Source organism: Lonchura striata, chromosome 27 (genome assembly GCF_046129695.1).
Source record: "Lonchura striata isolate bLonStr1 chromosome 27, bLonStr1.mat, whole genome shotgun sequence".
Taxonomy (NCBI): domain Eukaryota; kingdom Metazoa; phylum Chordata; class Aves; order Passeriformes; family Estrildidae; genus Lonchura; species Lonchura striata.
The window spans coordinates 2454172-2476962 of NC_134629.1; positions in this window are offsets into that span (position 1 = coordinate 2454172).

Consider the following 22791-nt stretch of genomic DNA (forward strand, 5'->3'; position numbering starts at 1 on the left):
GATTGCCACCAGGTGAGACACAGGTTTGACAGCTGCAGCAGAGGGTCCTCTATGCTTCACACCGACCGTCCTGTCTGACCCATTTTTATACCATTTTCCATGCCTGAGCCAGAGTCCCTTTTCTTCCTTTTTGGAGTGCATGTATTCATGTGGAGTTCTTTTCTCTGTGGCAAGTTGAACAATACATGTCCGGAGAGTGATGAACACCTGTGTTTGCAGTCCCGGAATTCGGATTTGAGATGTACCTCCCTGATGGCTCTGACTATCTCGGTCTCGGATATTTATCGTGTATTTATGGTCCGGGTGTTTCTCGGACAACCTTGATGCACGATCCCTCTCTGGGCTGGCCACTTTCGTTCGCTTGTAAATAAAGTCCTCCCTCTTTTGTCCAGGTGGCTTCGACATGGTGTTGCAATCACTGTTGCTGGCTTGTGCAATTTAAAAACTTCTTATAAGAGTATAATTTAACAGCACATAACCATAAAATAGATGACAATTTTATTTGCACGAATTATCCTATAGACATATAACAGTCCTAATGATTCCTTGAGGCCTTGCAGTGTCACAATGTTCTCCATGGTTCCACAGGCCCCACAGTGTCATGTGACTCCTCTGTTCCATGAGTCCTGCAATGTCACAATGGACCTTTGGAACAATGGACCATGGGGCTTTGCAGTGTCACAACGCTCTCCTTTGGCTCCACAGGGTCACAATGGAGCACTGATTACAGGCAGCCTCTCTGTGTTACCCTGGAGCTTTGTTTCCGTGGGGTCTCACAGTGTCCCAATGGAGCCTTGGTTGGATGGGGCCTCACAGTGTCACAATGATGCCTACATTCCACTGAGGCACACGGCGTCACTAGGGTCCCCTTGCTTCCATGAGGCCCAGCAATGTCACAGTGGTGTCCATGAATCCATGAGGACTCACAGTGTCCCAATGGTCTCTTGATCTCACATGGTCCCACAGTGTCCCAATGGTCACTTCTTCTCACATGGCCCCACAGTGTAACAATGGTCCCTTGGTTCCATGGTTCCTGGTCTGGTGCATTCCCCTCTCCCCTTCTCAGGCCGCCCTGCCAGCTGAGAATTGCTCACCGGGCCAGGGCCTTGGCCAGCAGCCCCTGGGCTCAGCTCCTCTGGAGCTCATCACAGACACTGTCTGCTCCAGGCTCAACCCTTCATTTCCTGGGGAGATGCCAAAGCCTCCGCAGGGAACATTTCCCTTTGCTCAGGGGAATTTCACACAGGTGCCTTGTAGTGACTCTTTGTGTCTGTGTGCACACAGGAGTGCCTGTGCTCAGGGAAATGTGGCAGATATGCTGCTCCCTGAGGACTTTGGATGCCTTGGATAGCTGAGCCAGTCAGGCCTGGAAGTAAGGTTAAGTCATGTCACCCTGATTCTTAAGATTTTCTAAAGCCTTCTGAGTTTCCATTCTGTTGGAGAACCTTCCCACACAATTTCTGTCAACAACATATTGTTTACAATCTTTTATGGGGGTGGACAAACTTGATGTACTAGTGGTTTGTCCAATGTCTTTGGAGAGGTGGCCCATTCACTCTCCAATCCAATGTCACCTTTGGGAAAGTATAAAAGTTGGAGTCAGAGAATAAACTTTTATCTTTACCTTGCAAATAGCAGGTGGCTCGCGTCGTGCTTTCACGTGTCTTATAGCGACAAAGTCACAAGCTGTAAGCAAAGTTAAATGCTGCTAAGAGTTGTTCTTTTGCTAATTTGTGAAGCTTAATAGAAGTTCTAAGCGAAGTTGAATATTGTTAAGTGTTATTCCACAGCTCTGTTTAGCTTTTAGGCTGTATTCCTTTTATCCTTGCCCTCACTGTCCTTTCGTCACACACACACACACACATTAACATACACACTCACACAAAAACACACAGAGACACACAGACACCGGGACAGTTCTTGACTCCTTTTTGGTTTGATTGCCTGGATTTTGTTTGGTTTTGTTGTTGCTTTGTTTCCTTGCTGTGCCTGAAGTTTCCAGTCAGGAGCAAAGTGACTCTTGCCAAGGAACTCTGTGGTGCTGTCACTTAATATTAAAGCTGTTTTATGCTACTCCCCTGCTGGGGATTTTTATAAGTGCTCTCAAGCCCTCCTTCATAAGAGGGTGAAGGAGCCCTGGCCAAGCTCTGGCCCTGGGGGCACAGGGATGCTGCTAGGGGGTCCCTGTCTCCCTGTTACAACTTTCAGGGCCCTGAGCCCCTGTCCCCGTGTCAGGCTCTGGGCTTGATCTCCTCGAACATCCTCAGGAGGAGGCTGCAGCGCCAGGGGCAGGGGGACCCAGAGGGACACGCGATGCCACTGTGCACCAGCAGCTTTGGACTTCTCTGGGAGGAACTGTGAGTGGGAGCTGGCTTGAAGTGACCTCCCCAGTAAGGTCACAGAGCCCCTGAGATGTCACTCTGCCTCCTGGGATGTCACAGCCCACCCTGGGATCTCACAAATCCCCCTTGTGATGCCACAGAGCCAGTGCTGCTCTATCACTCTGGGATGTCATACAGTTGCGCTGTGATGGCACAGAAGACTCTGGCATCACAAAGTCAGCCCGTGTCACAATCCTTTAGTGCAAGCGGGAATCATGACAGTTCATTTTCCCCACCTCAGAATTAGCAGAAGTAGATAGGCTTATCATGAGAAACCAAATGTGATAAACATGTTAGAAATGAAAGGCTCCAAGTTATTAGTTATTAATTTAATAAAAGTTATTAAGTGTACCAAATATAAGTTTTGAGAAAAATGGAAAAAAGCCACTATAATAAAAAGTCAGTGTGGAGCCCGGGATTGCCACCAGGTGAGACACAGGTTTGACAGCTGCAGCAGAGGGTCCTCTATGCTTCACACCGACCGTCCTGTCTGACCCATTTTTATACCATTTTCCATGCCTGAGCCAGAGTCCCTTTTCTTCCTTTTTGGAGTGCATGTATTCATGTGGAGTTCTTTTCTCTGTGGCAAGTTGAACAATACATGTCCGGAGAGTGATGAACACCTGTGTTTGCAGTCCCGGAATTCGGATTTGAGATGTACCTCCCTGATGGCTCTGACTATCTCGGTCTCGGATATTTATCGTGTATTTATGGTCCGGGTGTTTCTCGGACAACCTTGATGCATGATCCCTCTCCGGGCTGGCCACTTTCGTTCGCTTGTAAATAAAGTCCTCCCTCTCTTGTCCAGGTGGCTTTGACATGGTGTTGCAATCACTGTTGCTGGCTTGTGCAATTTAAAAACTTCTTATAAGAGTATAATTTAACAGCACATAACCATAAAATAGATGACAATTTTATTTGCACGAATTATCCTATAGACATATAACAGTCCTAATGATTCCTTGAGGCCTTGCAGTGTCACAATGTTCTCCATGGTTCCACAGGCCCCACAGTGTCATGTGACTCCTCTGTTCCATGAGTCCTGCAATGTCACAATGGACCTTTGGAACAATGGACCATGGGGCTTTGCAGTGTCACAACGCTCTCCTTTGGCTCCACAGGGTCACAATGGAGCACTGATTACAGGCAGCCTCTCTGTGTTACCCTGGAGCTTTGTTTCCGTGGGGTCTCACAGTGTCCCAATGGAGCCTTGGTTGGATGGGGCCTCACAGTGTCACAATGATGCCTACATTCCACTGAGGCACACGGCGTCACTAGGGTCCCCTTGCTTCCATGAGGCCCAGCAATGTCACAGTGGTGTCCATGAATCCATGAGGACTCACAGTGTCCCAATGGTCTCTTGATCTCACATGGTCCCACAGTGTCCCAATGGCCCCTTGGTCTCACAAGGCCCCACAGTGTCCCAATGGTCACTTCTTCTCACATGGCCCCACAGTGTAACAATGGTCCCTTGGTTCCATGGTTCCTGGTCTGGTGCATTCCCCTCTCCCCTTCTCAGGCCGCCCTGCCAGCTGAGAATTGCTCACCGGGCCAGGGCCTTGGCCAGCAGCCCCTGGGCTCAGCTCCTCTGGAGCTCATCACAGACACTGTCTGCTCCAGGCTCAACCCTTCATTTCCTGGGGAGATGCCAAAGCCTCCGCAGGGAACATTTCCCTTTGCTCAGGGGAATTTCACACAGGTGCCTTGTAGTGACTCTTTGTGTCTGTGTGCACACAGGAGTGCCTGTGCTCAGGGAAATGTGGCAGATATGCTGCTCCCTGAGGACTTTGGATGCCTTGGATAGCTGAGCCAGTCAGGCCTGGAAGTAAGGTTAAGTCATGTCACCCTGATTCTTAAGATTTTCTAAAGCCTTCTGAGTTTACATTCTGTTGGAGAACCTTCCCACACAATTTCTGTCAACAACATATTGTTTACAATCTTTTATGGGGGTGGACAAACTTGATGTACTAGTGGTTTGTCCAATGTCTTTGGAGAGGTGGCCCATTCACTCTCCAATCCAATGTCACCTTTGGGAAAGTATAAAAGTTGGAGTCAGAGAATAAACTTTTATCTTTACCTTGCAAATAGCAGGTGGCTCGCGTCGTGCTTTCACGTGTCTTATAGCGACAAAGTCACAAGCTGTAAGCAAAGTTAAATGCTGCTAAGAGTTGTTCTTTTGCTAATTTGTGAAGCTTAATAGAAGTTCTAAGCGAAGTTGAATATTGTTAAGTGTTATTCCACAGCTCTGTTTAGCTTTTAGGCTGTATTCCTTTTATCCTTGCCCTCACTGTCCTTTCGTCACACACACACACACACATTAACATACACACTCACACAAAAACACACAGAGACACACAGACACCGGGACAGTTCTTGACTCCTTTTTGGTTTGATTGCCTGGATTTTGTTTGGTTTTGTTGTTGCTTTGTTTCCTTGCTGTGCCTGAAGTTTCCAGTCAGGAGCAGAGTGACTCTTGCCAAGGAACTCTGTGGTGCTGTCACTTAATATTAAAGCTGTTTTATGCTACTCCCCTGCTGGGGATTTTTATAAGTGCTCTCAAGCCCTCCTTCATAAGAGGGTGAAGGAGCCCTGGCCAAGCTCTGGCCCTGGGGGCACAGGGATGCTGCTAGGGGGTCCCTGTCTCCCTGTTACAACTTTCAGGGCCCTGAGCCCCTGTCCCCGTGTCAGGCTCTGGGCTTGATCTCCTCGAACATCCTCAGGAGGAGGCTGCAGCGCCAGGGGCAGGGGGACCCAGAGGGACACGCGATGCCACTGTGCACCAGCAGCTTTGGACTTCTCTGGGAGGAACTGTGAGTGGGAGCTGGCTTGAAGTGACCTCCCCAGTAAGGTCACAGAGCCCCTGAGATGTCACACTGCCTCCTGGGATGTCACAGCCCACCCTGAGATCTCACAAATTCCCCTTGTGATGTCACAGAGCCAGTGCTGCTCTATCACTCTGGGATATCATACAGTTACGCTGTGATGGCACAGAAGACTCTGGCATCACAAAGTCAGCCCGTGTCACAATCCTCTAGTGCAAGCGGGAATCATGACAGTTTTTTTTCCCCATCTCAGAATTAGCAGAAGTAGATAGGCTTATCATGAGAAACCGAATGTGATAAACATGTTAGAAATGAAAGGCTCCAAGTTATTAGTTATTAATTTAATAAAAGTTATTAAGTGTACCAAATATAAGTTTTGAGAAAAATGGAAAAAAGCCACTATAAAAAAAAGTCAGTGTGGAGCCCGGGATTGCCACCGGGTGAGACACAGGTTTGACAGCTGCAGCAGAGGGTCCTCTATGCTTCACACCGACCGTCCTGTCCGACCCATTTTTATACCATTTTCCATGCCTGAGCCAGAGTCCCTTTTCTTCCTTTTTGGAGTGCATGTATTCATGTGGAGTTCTTTTCTCTGTGGCAAGTTGAACAATACATGTCCGGAGAGTGATGAACACCTGTGTTTGCAGTCCCGGAATTCGGATTTGAGATGTACCTCCCTGATGGCTCTGACTATCTCGGTCTCGGATATTTATCGTGTATTTATGGTCCGGGTGTTTCTCGGACAACCTTGATGCATGATCCCTCTCCGGGCTGGCCACTTTCGTTCGCTTGTAAATAAAGTCCTCCCTCTCTTGTCCAGGTGGCTTTGACATGGTGTTGCAATCACTGTTGCTGGCTTGTGCAATTTAAAAACTTCTTATAAGAGTATAATTTAACAGCACATAACCATAAAATAGATGACAATTTTATTTGCACGAATTATCCTATAGACATATAACAGTCCTAATGATTCCTTGAGGCCTTGCAGTGTCACAATGTTCTCCATGGTTCCACAGGCCCCACAGTGTCATGTGACTCCTCTGTTCCATGAGTCCTGCAATGTCACAATGGACCTTTGGAACAATGGACCATGGGGCTTTGCAGTGTCACAACGCTCTCCTTTGGCTCCACAGGGTCACAATGGAGCACTGATTACAGGCAGCCTCTCTGTGTTACCCTGGAGCTTTGTTTCCGTGGGGTCTCACAGTGTCCCAATGGAGCCTTGGTTGGATGGGGCCTCACAGTGTCACAATGATGCCTACATTCCACTGAGGCACACGGCGTCACTAGGGTCCCCTTGCTTCCATGAGGCCCAGCAATGTCACAGTGGTGTCCATGAATCCATGAGGACTCACAGTGTCCCAATGGTCTCTTGATCTCACATGGTCCCACAGTGTCCCAATGGCCCCTTGGTCTCACAAGGCCCCACAGTGTCCCAATGGTCACTTCTTCTCACATGGCCCCACAGTGTAACAATGGTCCCTTGGTTCCATGGTTCCTGGTCTGGTGCATTCCCCTCTCCCCTTCTCAGGCCGCCCTGCCAGCTGAGAAATGCTCACTGGGCCAGGGCCTTGGCCAGCAGCCCCTGGGCTCAGCTCCTCTGGAGCTCATCACAGACACTGTCTGCTCCAGGCTCAACCCTTCATTTCCTGGGGAGATGCCAAAGCCTCCGCAGGGAACATTTCCCTTTGCTCAGGGGAATTTCACACAGGTGCCTTGTAGTGACTCTTTGTGTCTGTGTGCACACAGGAGTGCCTGTGCTCAGGGAAATGTGGCAGATATGCTGCTCCCTGAGGACTTTGGATGCCTTGGATAGCTGAGCCAGTCAGGCCTGGAAGTAAGGTTAAGTCATGTCACCCTGATTCTTAAGATTTTCTAAAGCCTTCTGAGTTTACATTCTGTTGGAGAACCTTCCCACACAATTTCTGTCAACAACATATCGTTTACAATCTTTTATGGGGGTGGACAAACTTGATGTACTAGTGGTTTGTCCAATGTCTTTGGAGAGGTGGCCCATTCACTCTCCAATCCAATGTCACCTTTGGGAAAGTATAAAAGTTGGAGTCAGAGAATAAACTTTTATCTTTACCTTGCAAATAGCAGGTGGCTCGCGTCGTGCTTTCACGTGTCTTATAGCGACAAAGTCACAAGCTGTAAGCAAAGTTAAATGCTGCTAAGAGTTGTTCTTTTGCTAATTTGTGAAGCTTAATAGAAGTTCTAAGCGAAGTTGAATATTGTTAAGTGTTATTCCACAGCTCTGTTTAGCTTTTAGGCTGTATTCCTTTTATCCTTGCCCTCACTGTCCTTTCGTCACACACACACACACACACATTAACATACACACTCACACAAAAACACACAGAGACACACAGACACCGGGACAGTTCTTGACTCCTTTTTGGTTTGATTGCCTGGATTTTGTTTGGTTTTGTTGTTGCTTTGTTTCCTTGCTGTGCCTGAAGTTTCCAGTCAGGAGCAAAGTGACTCTTGCCAAGGAACTCTGTGGTGCTGTCACTTAATATTAAAGCTGTTTTATGCTACTCCCCTGCTGGGGATTTTTATAAGTGCTCTCAAGCCCTCCTTCATAAGAGGGTGAAGGAGCCCTGGCCAAGCTCTGGCCCTGGGGGCACAGGGATGCTGCTAGGGGGTCCCTGTCTCCCTGTTACAACTTTCAGGGCCCTGAGCCCCTGTCCCCGTGTCAGGCTCTGGGCTTGATCTCCTCGAACATCCTCAGGAGGAGGCTGCAGCGCCAGGGGCAGGGGGACCCAGAGGGACACGCGATGCCACTGTGCACCAGCAGCTTTGGACTTCTCTGGGAGGAACTGTGAGTGGGAGCTGGCTTGAAGTGACCTCCCCAGTAAGGTCACAGAGCCCCTGAGATGTCACTCTGCCTCCTGGGATGTCACAGCCCACCCTGGGATCTCACAAATCCCCCTTGTGATGCCACAGAGCCAGTGCTGCTCTATCACTCTGGGATGTCATACAGTTGCGCTGTGATGGCACAGAAGACTCTGGCATCACAAAGTCAGCCCGTGTCACAATCCTCTAGTGCAAGCGAGAATCATGACAGTTCATTTTCCCCACCTCAGAATTAGCAGAAGTAGATAGGCTTATCATGAGAAACCAAATGTGATAAACATATTAGAAATGAAAGGCTCCAAGTTATTAGTTATTAATTTAATAAAAGTTATTAAGTGTACCAAATATAAGTTTTGAGAAAAATGGAAAAAAGCCACTATAATAAAAAGTCAGTGTGGAGCCCGGGATTGCCACCAGGTGAGACACAGGTTTGACAGCTGCAGCAGAGGGTCCTCTATGCTTCACACCGACCGTCCTGTCTGACCCATTTTTATACCATTTTCCATGCCTGAGCCAGAGTCCCTTTTCTTCCTTTTTGGAGTGCATGTATTCATGTGGAGTTCTTTTCTCTGTGGCAAGTTGAACAATACATGTCCGGAGAGTGATGAACACCTGTGTTTGCAGTCCCGGAATTCGGATTTGAGATGTACCTCCCTGATGGCTCTGACTATCTCGGTCTCGGATATTTATCGTGTATTTATGGTCCGGGTGTTTCTCGGACAACCTTGATGCACGATCCCTCTCTGGGCTGGCCACTTTCGTTCGCTTGTAAATAAAGTCCTCCCTCTTTTGTCCAGGTGGCTTCGACATGGTGTTGCAATCACTGTTGCTGGCTTGTGCAATTTAAAAACTTCTTATAAGAGTATAATTTAACAGCACATAACCATAAAATAGATGACAATTTTATTTGCACGAATTATCCTATAGACATATAACAGTCCTAATGATTCCTTGAGGCCTTGCAGTGTCACAATGTTCTCCATGGTTCCACAGGCCCCACAGTGTCATGTGACTCCTCTGTTCCATGAGTCCTGCAATGTCACAATGGACCTTTGGAACAATGGACCATGGGGCTTTGCAGTGTCACAACGCTCTCCTTTGGCTCCACAGGGTCACAATGGAGCACTGATTACAGGCAGCCTCTCTGTGTTACCCTGGAGCTTTGTTTCCGTGGGGTCTCACAGTGTCCCAATGGAGCCTTGGTTGGATGGGGCCTCACAGTGTCACAATGATGCCTACATTCCACTGAGGCACACGGCGTCACTAGGGTCCCCTTGCTTCCATGAGGCCCAGCAATGTCACAGTGGTGTCCATGAATCCATGAGGACTCACAGTGTCCCAATGGTCTCTTGATCTCACATGGTCCCACAGTGTCCCAATGGTCACTTCTTCTCACATGGCCCCACAGTGTAACAATGGTCCCTTGGTTCCATGGTTCCTGGTCTGGTGCATTCCCCTCTCCCCTTCTCAGGCCGCCCTGCCAGCTGAGAATTGCTCACCGGGCCAGGGCCTTGGCCAGCAGCCCCTGGGCTCAGCTCCTCTGGAGCTCATCACAGACACTGTCTGCTCCAGGCTCAACCCTTCATTTCCTGGGGAGATGCCAAAGCCTCCGCAGGGAACATTTCCCTTTGCTCAGGGGAATTTCACACAGGTGCCTTGTAGTGACTCTTTGTGTCTGTGTGCACACAGGAGTGCCTGTGCTCAGGGAAATGTGGCAGATATGCTGCTCCCTGAGGACTTTGGATGCCTTGGATAGCTGAGCCAGTCAGGCCTGGAAGTAAGGTTAAGTCATGTCACCCTGATTCTTAAGATTTTCTAAAGCCTTCTGAGTTTCCATTCTGTTGGAGAACCTTCCCACACAATTTCTGTCAACAACATATTGTTTACAATCTTTTATGGGGGTGGACAAACTTGATGTACTAGTGGTTTGTCCAATGTCTTTGGAGAGGTGGCCCATTCACTCTCCAATCCAATGTCACCTTTGGGAAAGTATAAAAGTTGGAGTCAGAGAATAAACTTTTATCTTTACCTTGCAAATAGCAGGTGGCTCGCGTCGTGCTTTCACGTGTCTTATAGCGACAAAGTCACAAGCTGTAAGCAAAGTTAAATGCTGCTAAGAGTTGTTCTTTTGCTAATTTGTGAAGCTTAATAGAAGTTCTAAGCGAAGTTGAATATTGTTAAGTGTTATTCCACAGCTCTGTTTAGCTTTTAGGCTGTATTCCTTTTATCCTTGCCCTCACTGTCCTTTCGTCACACACACACACACACATTAACATACACACTCACACAAAAACACACAGAGACACACAGACACCGGGACAGTTCTTGACTCCTTTTTGGTTTGATTGCCTGGATTTTGTTTGGTTTTGTTGTTGCTTTGTTTCCTTGCTGTGCCTGAAGTTTCCAGTCAGGAGCAAAGTGACTCTTGCCAAGGAACTCTGTGGTGCTGTCACTTAATATTAAAGCTGTTTTATGCTACTCCCCTGCTGGGGATTTTTATAAGTGCTCTCAAGCCCTCCTTCATAAGAGGGTGAAGGAGCCCTGGCCAAGCTCTGGCCCTGGGGGCACAGGGATGCTGCTAGGGGGTCCCTGTCTCCCTGTTACAACTTTCAGGGCCCTGAGCCCCTGTCCCCGTGTCAGGCTCTGGGCTTGATCTCCTCGAACATCCTCAGGAGGAGGCTGCAGCGCCAGGGGCAGGGGGACCCAGAGGGACACGCGATGCCACTGTGCACCAGCAGCTTTGGACTTCTCTGGGAGGAACTGTGAGTGGGAGCTGGCTTGAAGTGACCTCCCCAGTAAGGTCACAGAGCCCCTGAGATGTCACTCTGCCTCCTGGGATGTCACAGCCCACCCTGGGATCTCACAAATCCCCCTTGTGATGCCACAGAGCCAGTGCTGCTCTATCACTCTGGGATGTCATACAGTTGCGCTGTGATGGCACAGAAGACTCTGGCATCACAAAGTCAGCCCGTGTCACAATCCTCTAGTGCAAGCGGGAATCATGACAGTTCATTTTCCCCACCTCAGAATTAGCAGAAGTAGATAGGCTTATCATGAGAAACCAAATGTGATAAACATGTTAGAAATGAAAGGCTCCAAGTTATTAGTTATTAATTTAATAAAAGTTATTAAGTGTACCAAATATAAGTTTTGAGAAAAATGGAAAAAAGCCACTATAATAAAAAGTCAGTGTGGAGCCCGGGATTGCCACCAGGTGAGACACAGGTTTGACAGCTGCAGCAGAGGGTCCTCTATGCTTCACACCGACCGTCCTGTCTGACCCATTTTTATACCATTTTCCATGCCTGAGCCAGAGTCCCTTTTCTTCCTTTTTGGAGTGCATGTATTCATGTGGAGTTCTTTTCTCTGTGGCAAGTTGAACAATACATGTCCGGAGAGTGATGAACACCTGTGTTTGCAGTCCCGGAATTCGGATTTGAGATGTACCTCCCTGATGGCTCTGACTATCTCGGTCTCGGATATTTATCGTGTATTTATGGTCCGGGTGTTTCTCGGACAACCTTGATGCATGATCCCTCTCCGGGCTGGCCACTTTCGTTCGCTTGTAAATAAAGTCCTCCCTCTCTTGTCCAGGTGGCTTTGACATGGTGTTGCAATCACTGTTGCTGGCTTGTGCAATTTAAAAACTTCTTATAAGAGTATAATTTAACAGCACATAACCATAAAATAGATGACAATTTTATTTGCACGAATTATCCTATAGACATATAACAGTCCTAATGATTCCTTGAGGCCTTGCAGTGTCACAATGTTCTCCATGGTTCCACAGGCCCCACAGTGTCATGTGACTCCTCTGTTCCATGAGTCTTGCAATGTCACAATGGACCTTTGGAACAATGGACCATGGGGCTTTGCAGTGTCACAACGCTCTCCTTTGGCTCCACAGGGTCACAATGGAGCACTGATTACAGGCAGCCTCTCTGTGTTACCCTGGAGCTTTGTTTCCGTGGGGTCTCACAGTGTCCCAATGGAGCCTTGGTTGGATGGGGCCTCACAGTGTCACAATGATGCCTACATTCCACTGAGGCACACGGCGTCACTAGGGTCCCCTTGCTTCCATGAGGCCCAGCAATGTCACAGTGGTGTCCATGAATCCATGAGGACTCACAGTGTCCCAATGGTCTCTTGATCTCACATGGTCCCACAGTGTCCCAATGGCCCCTTGGTCTCACAAGGCCCCACAGTGTCCCAATGGTCACTTCTTCTCACATGGCCCCACAGTGTAACAATGGTCCCTTGGTTCCATGGTTCCTGGTCTGGTGCATTCCCCTCTCCCCTTCTCAGGCCGCCCTGCCAGCTGAGAATTGCTCACCGGGCCAGGGCCTTGGCCAGCAGCCCCTGGGCTCAGCTCCTCTGGAGCTCATCACAGACACTGTCTGCTCCAGGCTCAACCCTTCATTTCCTGGGGAGATGCCAAAGCCTCCACAGGGAACATTTCCCTTTGCTCAGGGGAATTTCACACAGGTGCCTTGTAGTGACTCTTTGTGTCTGTGTGCACACAGGAGTGCCTGTGCTCAGGGAAATGTGGCAGATATGCTGCTCCCTGAGGACTTTGGATGCCTTGGATAGCTGAGCCAGTCAGGCCTGGAAGTAAGGTTAAGTCATGTTACCCTGATTCTTAAGATTTTCTAAAGCCTTCTGAGTTTCCATTCTGTTGGAGAACCTTCCCACACAATTTCTGTCAACAACATATTGTTTACAATCTTTTATGGGGGTGGACAAACTTGATGTACTAGTGGTTTGTCCAATGTCTTTGGAGAGGTGGCCCATTCACTCTCCAATCCAATGTCACCTTTGGGAAAGTATAAAAGTTGGAGTCAGAGAATAAACTTTTATCTTTACCTTGCAAATAGCAGGTGGCTCGCGTCGTGCTTTCACGTGTCTTATAGCGACAAAGTCACAAGCTGTAAGCAAAGTTAAATGCTGCTAAGAGTTGTTCTTTTGCTAATTTGTGAAGCTTAATAGAAGTTCTAAGCGAAGTTGAATATTGTTAAGTGTTATTCCACAGCTCTGTTTAGCTTTTAGGCTGTATTCCTTTTATCCTTGCCCTCACTGTCCTTTCGTCACACACACACACACACATTAACATACACACTCACACAAAAACACACAGAGACACACAGACACCGGGACAGTTCTTGACTCCTTTTTGGTTTGATTGCCTGGATTTTGTTTGGTTTTGTTGTTGCTTTGTTTCCTTGCTGTGCCTGAAGTTTCCAGTCAGGAGCAGAGTGACTCTTGCCAAGGAACTCTGTGGTGCTGTCACTTAATATTAAAGCTGTTTTATGCTACTCCCCTGCTGGGGATTTTTATAAGTGCTCTCAAGCCCTCCTTCATAAGAGGGTGAAGGAGCCCTGGCCAAGCTCTGGCCCTGGGGGCACAGGGATGCTGCTAGGGGGTCCCTGTCTCCCTGTTACAACTTTCAGGGCCCTGAGCCCCTGTCCCCGTGTCAGGCTCTGGGCTTGATCTCCTCGAACATCCTCAGGAGGAGGCTGCAGCGCCAGGGGCAGGGGGACCCAGAGGGACACGCGATGCCACTGTGCACCAGCAGCTTTGGACTTCTCTGGGAGGAACTGTGAGTGGGAGCTGGCTTGAAGTGACCTCCCCAGTAAGGTCACAGAGCCCCTGAGATGTCACACTGCCTCCTGGGATGTCACAGCCCACCCTGAGATCTCACAAATCCCCCTTGTGATGTCACAGAGCCAGTGCTGCTCTATCACTCTGGGATATCATACAGTTACGCTGTGATGGCACAGAAGACTCTGGCATCACAAAGTCAGCCCGTGTCACAATCCTCTAGTGCAAGCGGGAATCATGACAGTTTTTTTTCCCCATCTCAGAATTAGCAGAAGTAGATAGGCTTATCATGAGAAACCGAATGTGATAAACATGTTAGAAATGAAAGGCTCCAAGTTATTAGTTATTAATTTAATAAAAGTTATTAAGTGTACCAAATATAAGTTTTGAGAAAAATGGAAAAAAGCCACTATAAAAAAAAGTCAGTGTGGAGCCCGGGATTGCCACCGGGTGAGACACAGGTTTGACAGCTGCAGCAGAGGGTCCTCTATGCTTCACACCGACCGTCCTGTCCGACCCATTTTTATACCATTTTCCATGCCTGAGCCAGAGTCCCTTTTCTTCCTTTTTGGAGTGCATGTATTCATGTGGAGTTCTTTTCTCTGTGGCAAGTTGAACAATACATGTCCGGAGAGTGATGAACACCTGTGTTTGCAGTCCCGGAATTCGGATTTGAGATGTACCTCCCTGATGGCTCTGACTATCTCGGTCTCGGATATTTATCGTGTATTTATGGTCCGGGTGTTTCTCGGACAACCTTGATGCATGATCCCTCTCCGGGCTGGCCACTTTCGTTCGCTTGTAAATAAAGTCCTCCCTCTCTTGTCCAGGTGGCTTTGACATGGTGTTGCAATCACTGTTGCTGGCTTGTGCAATTTAAAAACTTCTTATAAGAGTATAATTTAACAGCACATAACCATAAAATAGATGACAATTTTATTTGCACGAATTATCCTATAGACATATAACAGTCCTAATGATTCCTTGAGGCCTTGCAGTGTCACAATGTTCTCCATGGTTCCACAGGCCCCACAGTGTCATGTGACTCCTCTGTTCCATGAGTCCTGCAATGTCACAATGGACCTTTGGAACAATGGACCATGGGGCTTTGCAGTGTCACAACGCTCTCCTTTGGCTCCACAGGGTCACAATGGAGCACTGATTACAGGCAGCCTCTCTGTGTTACCCTGGAGCTTTGTTTCCGTGGGGTCTCACAGTGTCCCAATGGAGCCTTGGTTGGATGGGGCCTCACAGTGTCACAATGATGCCTACATTCCACTGAGGCACACGGCGTCACTAGGGTCCCCTTGCTTCCATGAGGCCCAGCAATGTCACAGTGGTGTCCATGAATCCATGAGGACTCACAGTGTCCCAATGGTCTCTTGATCTCACATGGTCCCACAGTGTCCCAATGGCCCCTTGGTCTCACAAGGCCCCACAGTGTCCCAATGGTCACTTCTTCTCACATGGCCCCACAGTGTAACAATGGTCCCTTGGTTCCATGGTTCCTGGTCTGGTGCATTCCCCTCTCCCCTTCTCAGGCCGCCCTGCCAGCTGAGAAATGCTCACTGGGCCAGGGCCTTGGCCAGCAGCCCCTGGGCTCAGCTCCTCTGGAGCTCATCACAGACACTGTCTGCTCCAGGCTCAACCCTTCATCCCCTGGGGAGATGCCAAAGCCTCCGCAGGGAACATTTCCCTTTGCTCAGGGGAATTTCACACAGGTGCCTTGTAGTGACTCTTTGTGTCTGTGTGCACACAGGAGTGCCTGTGCTCAGGGAAATGTGGCAGAAATGCTGCTCCCTGAGGACTTTGGATGCCTTGGATAGCTGAGCCAGTCAGGCCTGGAAGTAAGGTTAAGTCATGTTACCCTGATTCTTAAGATTTTCTAAAGCCTTCTGAGTTTACATTCTGTTGGAGAACCTTCCCACACAATTTCTGTCAACAACATATCGTTTACAATCTTTTATGGGGGTGGACAAACTTGATGTACTAGTGGTTTGTCCAATGTCTTTGGAGAGGTGGCCCATTCACTCTCCAATCCAATGTCACCTTTGGGAAAGTATAAAAGTTGGAGTCAGAGAATAAACTTTTATCTTTACCTTGCAAATAGCAGGTGGCTCGCGTCGTGCTTTCACGTGTCTTATAGCGACAAAGTCACAAGCTGTAAGCAAAGTTAAATGCTGCTAAGAGTTGTTCTTTTGCTAATTTGTGAAGCTTAATAGAAGTTCTAAGCGAAGTTGAATATTGTTAAGTGTTATTCCACAGCTCTGTTTAGCTTTTAGGCTGTATTCCTTTTATCCTTGCCCTCACTGTCCTTTCGTCACACACACACACACACACATTAACATACACACTCACACAAAAACACACAGAGACACACAGACACCGGGACAGTTCTTGACTCCTTTTTGGTTTGATTGCCTGGATTTTGTTTGGTTTTGTTGTTGCTTTGTTTCCTTGCTGTGCCTGAAGTTTCCAGTCAGGAGCAAAGTGACTCTTGCCAAGGAACTCTGTGGTGCTGTCACTTAATATTAAAGCTGTTTTATGCTACTCCCCTGCTGGGGATTTTTATAAGTGCTCTCAAGCCCTCCTTCATAAGAGGGTGAAGGAGCCCTGGCCAAGCTCTGGCCCTGGGGGCACAGGGATGCTGCTAGGGGGTCCCTGTCTCCCTGTTACAACTTTCAGGGCCCTGAGCCCCTGTCCCCGTGTCAGGCTCTGGGCTTGATCTCCTCGAACATCCTCAGGAGGAGGCTGCAGCGCCAGGGGCAGGGGGACCCAGAGGGACACGGGATACCACTGTGCACCAGCAGCTTTGGACTTCTCTGGGAGGAACTGTGAGTGGGAGCTGGCTTGAAGTGACCTCCCCAGTAAGGTCACAGAGCCCCTGAGATGTCACTCTGCCTCCTGGGATGTCACAGCCCACCCTGGGATCTCACAAATCCCCCTTGTGATGCCACAGAGCCAGTGCTGCTCTATCACTCTGGGATGTCATACAGTTGCGCTGTGATGGCACAGAAGACTCTGGCATCACAAAGTCAGCCCGTGTCACAATCCTCTAGTGCAAGCGGGAATCATGACAGTTCATTTTCCCCACCTCAGAATTAGCAGAAGTAGATAGGCTTATCATGAGAAACCGAATGTGATAAACATGTTAGAAATGAAAGGCTCCAAGTTATTAGTTATTAATTTAATAAAAGTTATTAAGTGTACCAAATATAAGTTTTGAGAAAAATGGAAAAAAGCCACTATAAAAAAAAGTCAGTGTGGAGCCCGGGATTGCCACCAGGTGAGGCACAGGTTTGACAGCTGCAGCAGAGGGTCCTCTATGCTTCACACCGACCGTCCTGTCTGACCCATTTTTATACCATTTTCCATGCCTGAGCCAGAGTCCCTTTTCTTCCTTTTTGGAGTGCATGTATTCATGTGGAGTTCTTTTCTCTGTGGCAAGTTGAACAATACATGTCCGGAGAGTGATGAACACCTGTGTTTGCAGTCCCGGAATTCGGATTTGAGATGTACCTCCCTGATGGCTCTGACTATCTCGGTCTCGGATATTTATCGTGTATTTATGGTCCGGGTGTTTCTCGGACAACCTTGATGCATGATCCCTCTCCGGGCTGGCCACTTTCGTTCGCTTGTAAATAAAGTCCTCCCTCTCTTGTCCAGGTGGCTTTGACATGGTGTTGCAATCACTGTTGCTGGCTTGTGCAATTTAAAAACTTCTTATAAGAGTATAATTTAACAGCACATAACCATAAAATAGATGACAATTTTATTTGCACGAATTATCCTATAGACATATAACAGTCCTAATGATTCCTTGAGGCCTTGCAGTGTCACAATGTTCTCCATGGTTCCACAGGCCCCACAGTGTCATGTGACTCCTCTGTTCCATGAGTCCTGCAATGTCACAATGGACCTTTGGACCAATGGACCATGGGGCTTTGCAGTGTCACAACACTCTCCTTTGGCTCCACAGGGTCACAATGGAGCACTGATTACAGGCAGCCTCTCTGTGTTACCCTGGAGCTTTGTTTCCATGAAGTCTCGGAGTGTCCCAATGCAGCCTTGGTTGGATGGGGCCTCACAGTGTCACAATGATGCCTACATTCCACTGAGGCACATGGCGTCACTTGGGTCCCCTTGCTTCCATGAGGCCCAGCAATGTCACAGTGGTGTCCATGAATCCATGAAGACGCACAGTGTCCCAATGGTCTCTTGATCTCACATGGTCCCACAGTGTCCCAATGGCCCCTTGGTCTCACAAGGCCCCACAGTGTCCCAATGGTCACTTCTTCTCACATGGCCCCACAGTGTAACAATGGTCCCTTGGTTCCATGGTTCCTGGTCTGGTGCATTCCCCTCTCCCCTTCTCAGGCCGCCCTGCCAGCTGAGAAATGCTCACTGGGCCTGGGCCTTGGCCAGCAGCCCCTGGGCTCAGCTCCTCTGGAGCTCATCACAGACACTGTCTGCTCCAGGCTCAACCCTTCATTTCCTGGGGAGATGCCAAAGCCTCCGCAGGGAACATTTCCCTTTGCTCAGGGGAATTTCACACAGGTGCCTTGTAGTGACTCTTTGTGTCTGTGTGCACACAGGAGTGCCTGTGCTCAGGGAAATGTGGCAGATATGCTGCTCTCTTAGGGCTTTGGATGCCTTGGATAGCTGAGCCAGTCAGGCCTGGAAGTAAGGTTAAGTCATGTCACCCTGATTCTTAAGATTTTCTAAAGCCTTCTGAGTTTACATTCTGTTGGAGAACCTTCCCACGCAATTTCTGTCAACAACATATTGTTTACAATCTTTTATGGGGGTGGACAAACTTGATGTACTAGTGGTTTGTCCAATGTCTTTGGACAGGTGGCCCATTCACTCTCCAATCCAATGTCACCTTTGGGAAAGTATAAAAGTTGGAGTCAGAGAATAAACTTTTATCTTTACCTTGCAAATAGCAGGTGGCTCGCGTCGTGCTTTCACGTGTCTTATAGCGACAAAGTCACAAGCTGTAAGCAAAGTTAAATGCTGCTAAGAGTTGTTCTTTTGCTAATTTGTGAAGCTTAATAGAAGTTATAAGCGAAGTTGGATATTGTTAAGTGTTATTCCACAGCTCTGTTTAGCTTTTAGGCTGTATTCCTTTTCTCCTTGCCCTCACTGTCCTTTCGTCACACACACACAGACATTAACATACACACTCACAAAAAAACACACAGAGACACAGAGACACTGGGACAGTTCTTGACTCCTTTTTGGTTTGATTGCCTGGATTTTGTTTGGTTTTGTTGTTGCTTTGTTTCCTTGGTGTGCCTGAAGTGTCCAGTCAGGAGCAGAGTGACTCTTGCCAAGGAACTCTGTGGTGCTGTCACTTAATATTAAAGCTGTTTTATGCTACTCCCCTGCTGGGGATTTTTATAAGTGCTCTCAAGCCCTCCTTCATAAGAGGGTGAAGGAGCCCTGGCCAAGCTCTGGCCCTGGGGGCACAGGGATGCTGCTAGGGGGTCCCTGTCTCCCTGTTACAACTTTCAGGGCCCTGAGCCCCTGTCCCCGTGTCAGGCTCTGGGCTTGATCTCCTCGAACATCCTCAGGAGGAGGCTGCAGCGCCAGGGGCAGGGGGACCCAGAGGGACACGGGATACCACTGTGCACCAGCAGCTTTGGACTTCTCTGGGAGGAACTGTGAGTGGGAGCTGGCTTGAAGTGACCTCCCCAGTAAGGTCACAGAGCCCCTGAGATGTCACACTGCCTCCTGGGATGTCACAGCCCACCCTGGGATCTCACAAATCCCCCTTGTGATGCCACAGAGCCAGTGCTGCTCTATCACTCTGGGATGTCATACAGTTGCGCTGTGATGGCACAGAAGACTCTGGCATCACAAAGTCAGCCCGTGTCACAATCCTCTAGTGCAAGCGGGAATCATGACAGTTCATTTTCCCCACCTCAGAATTAGCAGAAGTAGATAGGCTTATCATGAGAAACCGAATGTGATAAACATGTTAGAAATGAAAGGCTCCAAGTTATTAGTTATTAATTTAATAAAAGTTATTAAGTGTACCAAATATAAGTTTTGAGAAAAATGGAAAAAAGCCACTATAAAAAAAAGTCAGTGTGGAGCCCGGGATTGCCACCAGGTGAGACACAGGTTTGACAGCTGCAGCAGAGGGTCCTCTATGCTTCACACCGACCGTCCTGTCTGACCCATTTTTATACCATTTTCCATGCCTGAGCCAGAGTCCCTTTTCTTCCTTTTTGGAGTGCATGTATTCATGTGGAGTTCTTTTCTCTGTGGCAAGTTGAACAATACATGTCCGGAGAGTGATGAACACCTGTGTTTGCAGTCCCGGAATTCGGATTTGAGATGTACCTCCCTGATGGCTCTGACTATCTCGGTCTCGGATATTTATCGTGTATTTATGGTCCGGGTGTTTCTCGGACAACCTTGATGCATGATCCCTCTCTGGGCTGGCCACTTTCGTTCGCTTGTAAATAAAGTCCTCCCTCTCTTGTCCAGGTGGCTTTCACATGGTGTTGCAATCACTGTTGCTGGCTTGTGCAATTTAAAAACTTCTTATAAGAGTATAATTTAACAGCACATAACCATAAAATAGATGACAATTTTATTTGCACGAATTATCCTATAGACATATAACAGTCCTAATGATTCCTTGAGGCCTTGCAGTGTCAAAATGTTCTCCATGGTTCCACAGGCCCCACAGTGTTCATGTGACTCCTCTGTTCCATGAGTCCTGCAATGTCACAATGGACCTTTGGAACAATGGACCATGGGGCTTTGCAGTGTCACAACGCTCTCCTTTGGCTCCACAGGGTCACAATGGAGCACTGATTACAGGCAGCCTCTCTGTGTTACCCTGGAGCTTTGTTTCCGTGGGGTCTCGCAGTGTCCCAATGGAGCCTTGGTTGGATGGGGCCTCACAGTGTCACAATGATTCCTACATTCCACTGAGGCACATGGCGTCACTTGGGTCCCCTTGCTTCCATGAGGCCCAGCAATGTCACAGTGGTGTCCATGAATCCATGAGGACTCACAGTGTCCCAATGGTCTCTTGATCTCACATGGTCCCACAGTGTCCCAATGGTCCCTTGGTCTCACAAGGCCCCACAGTGTCCCAATGGTCACTTCTTCTCACATGGCCCCACAGTGTAACAATGGTCCCTTGGTTCCATGGTTCCTGGTCTGGTGCATTCCCCTCTCCCCTTCTCAGGCCGCCCTGCCAGCTGAGAAATGCTCACTGGGCCTGGGCCTTGGCCAGCAGCCCCTGGGCTCAGCTCCTCTGGAGCTCATCACAGACACTGTCTGCTCCAGGCTCAACCCTTCATTTCCTGGGGAGATGCCAAAGCCTCCGCAGGGAACATTTCCCTTTGCTCAAGGGAATTTCACACAGGTGCCTTGTAGTGACTCTTTGTGTCTGTGTGCACACAGGAGTGCCTGTGCTCAGGGAAATGTGGCAGATATGCTGCTCCCTGAGGACTTTGGATGCCTTGGATAGCTGAGCCAGTCAGGCCTGGAAGTAAGGTTAAGTCATGTTACCCTGATTCTTAAGATTTTCTAAAGCCTTCTGAGTTTCCATTCTGTTGGAGAACCTTCCCACACAATTTCTGTCAACAACATATTGTTTACAATCTTTTATGGGGGTGGACAAACTTGATGTACTAGTGGTTTGTCCAATGTCTTTGGAGAGGTGGCCCATTCACTCTCCAATCCAATGTCACCTTTGGGAAAGTATAAAAGTTGGAGTCAGAGAATAAACTTTTATCTTTACCTTGCAAATAGCAGGTGGCTCGCGTCGTGCTTTCACGTGTCTTATAGCGACAAAGTCACAAGCTGTAAGCAAAGTTAAATGCTGCTAAGAGTTGTTCTTTTGCTAATTTGTGAAGCTTAATAGAAGTTCTAAGCGAAGTTGAATATTGTTAAGTGTTATTCCACAGCTCTGTTTAGCTTTTAGGCTGTATTCCTTTTATCCTTGCCCTCACTGTCCTTTCGTCACACACTCACACAAAAACACACAGAGACACACAGACACTGGGACAGTTCTTGACTCCTTTTTGGTTTGATTGCCTGGATTTTGTTTGGTTTTGTTGTTGCTTTGTTTCCTTGCTGTGCCTGAAGTTTCCAGTCAGGAGCAGAGTGACTCTTGCCAAGGAACTCTGTGGTGCTGTCACTTAATATTAAAGCTGTTTTATGCTACTCCCCTGCTGGAGATTTTTATAAGTGCTCTCAAGCCCTCCTTCATAAGAGGGTGAAGGAGCCCTGGCCAAGCTCTGGCCCTGGGGGCACAGGGATGCTGCTAGGGGGTCCCTGTCTCCCTGTTACAACTTTCAGGGCCCTGAGACCCTGTCCCCGTGTCAGGCTCTGGGCTTGATCTCCTCGAACATCCTCAGCGGGAGGCTGCAGCGCCAGGGGCAGGGGGACCCAGAGGGACACGCAATGCCACTGTGCACCAGCAGCTTTGGACTTCTCTGGGAGGAACTGTGAGTGGGAGCTGGCTTGAAGTGACCTCCCCAGTAAGGTCACAGAGCCCCTGAGATGTCACTCTGCCTCCTGGGATGTCACAGCCCACCCTGGGATCTCACAAATCCCCCTTGTGATGCCACAGAGCCAGTGCTGCTCTATCACTCTGGGATGTCATACAGTTGCGCTGTGATGGCACAGAAGACTCTGGCATCACAAAGTCAGCCCGTGTCACAATCCTCTAGTGCAAGCGGGAATCATGACAGTTCATTTTCCCCATCTCAGACTTAGCAGAAGTAGATAGGCTTATCATGAGAAACCAAATGTGATAAACATGTTAGAAATGAAAGGCTCCAAGTTATTAGTTATTAATTTAATAAAAGTTATTAAGTGTACCAAATATAAATTTTGAGAAAAATGGAAAAAAGCCACTATAAAAAAAAGTCAGTGTGGAGCCCGGGATTGCCACCGGGTGAGACACAGGTTTGACAGCTGCAGCAGAGGGTCCTCTATGCTTCACACCGACCGTCCTGTCTGACCCATTTTTATACCATTTTCCTTGCCTGAGCCAGAGTCCCCTTTCTTCCTTTTTGGAGTGCATGTATTCATGTGGAGTTCTTTTCTCTGTGGCAAGTTGAACAATACATGTCCGGAGAGTGATGAACACCTGTGTT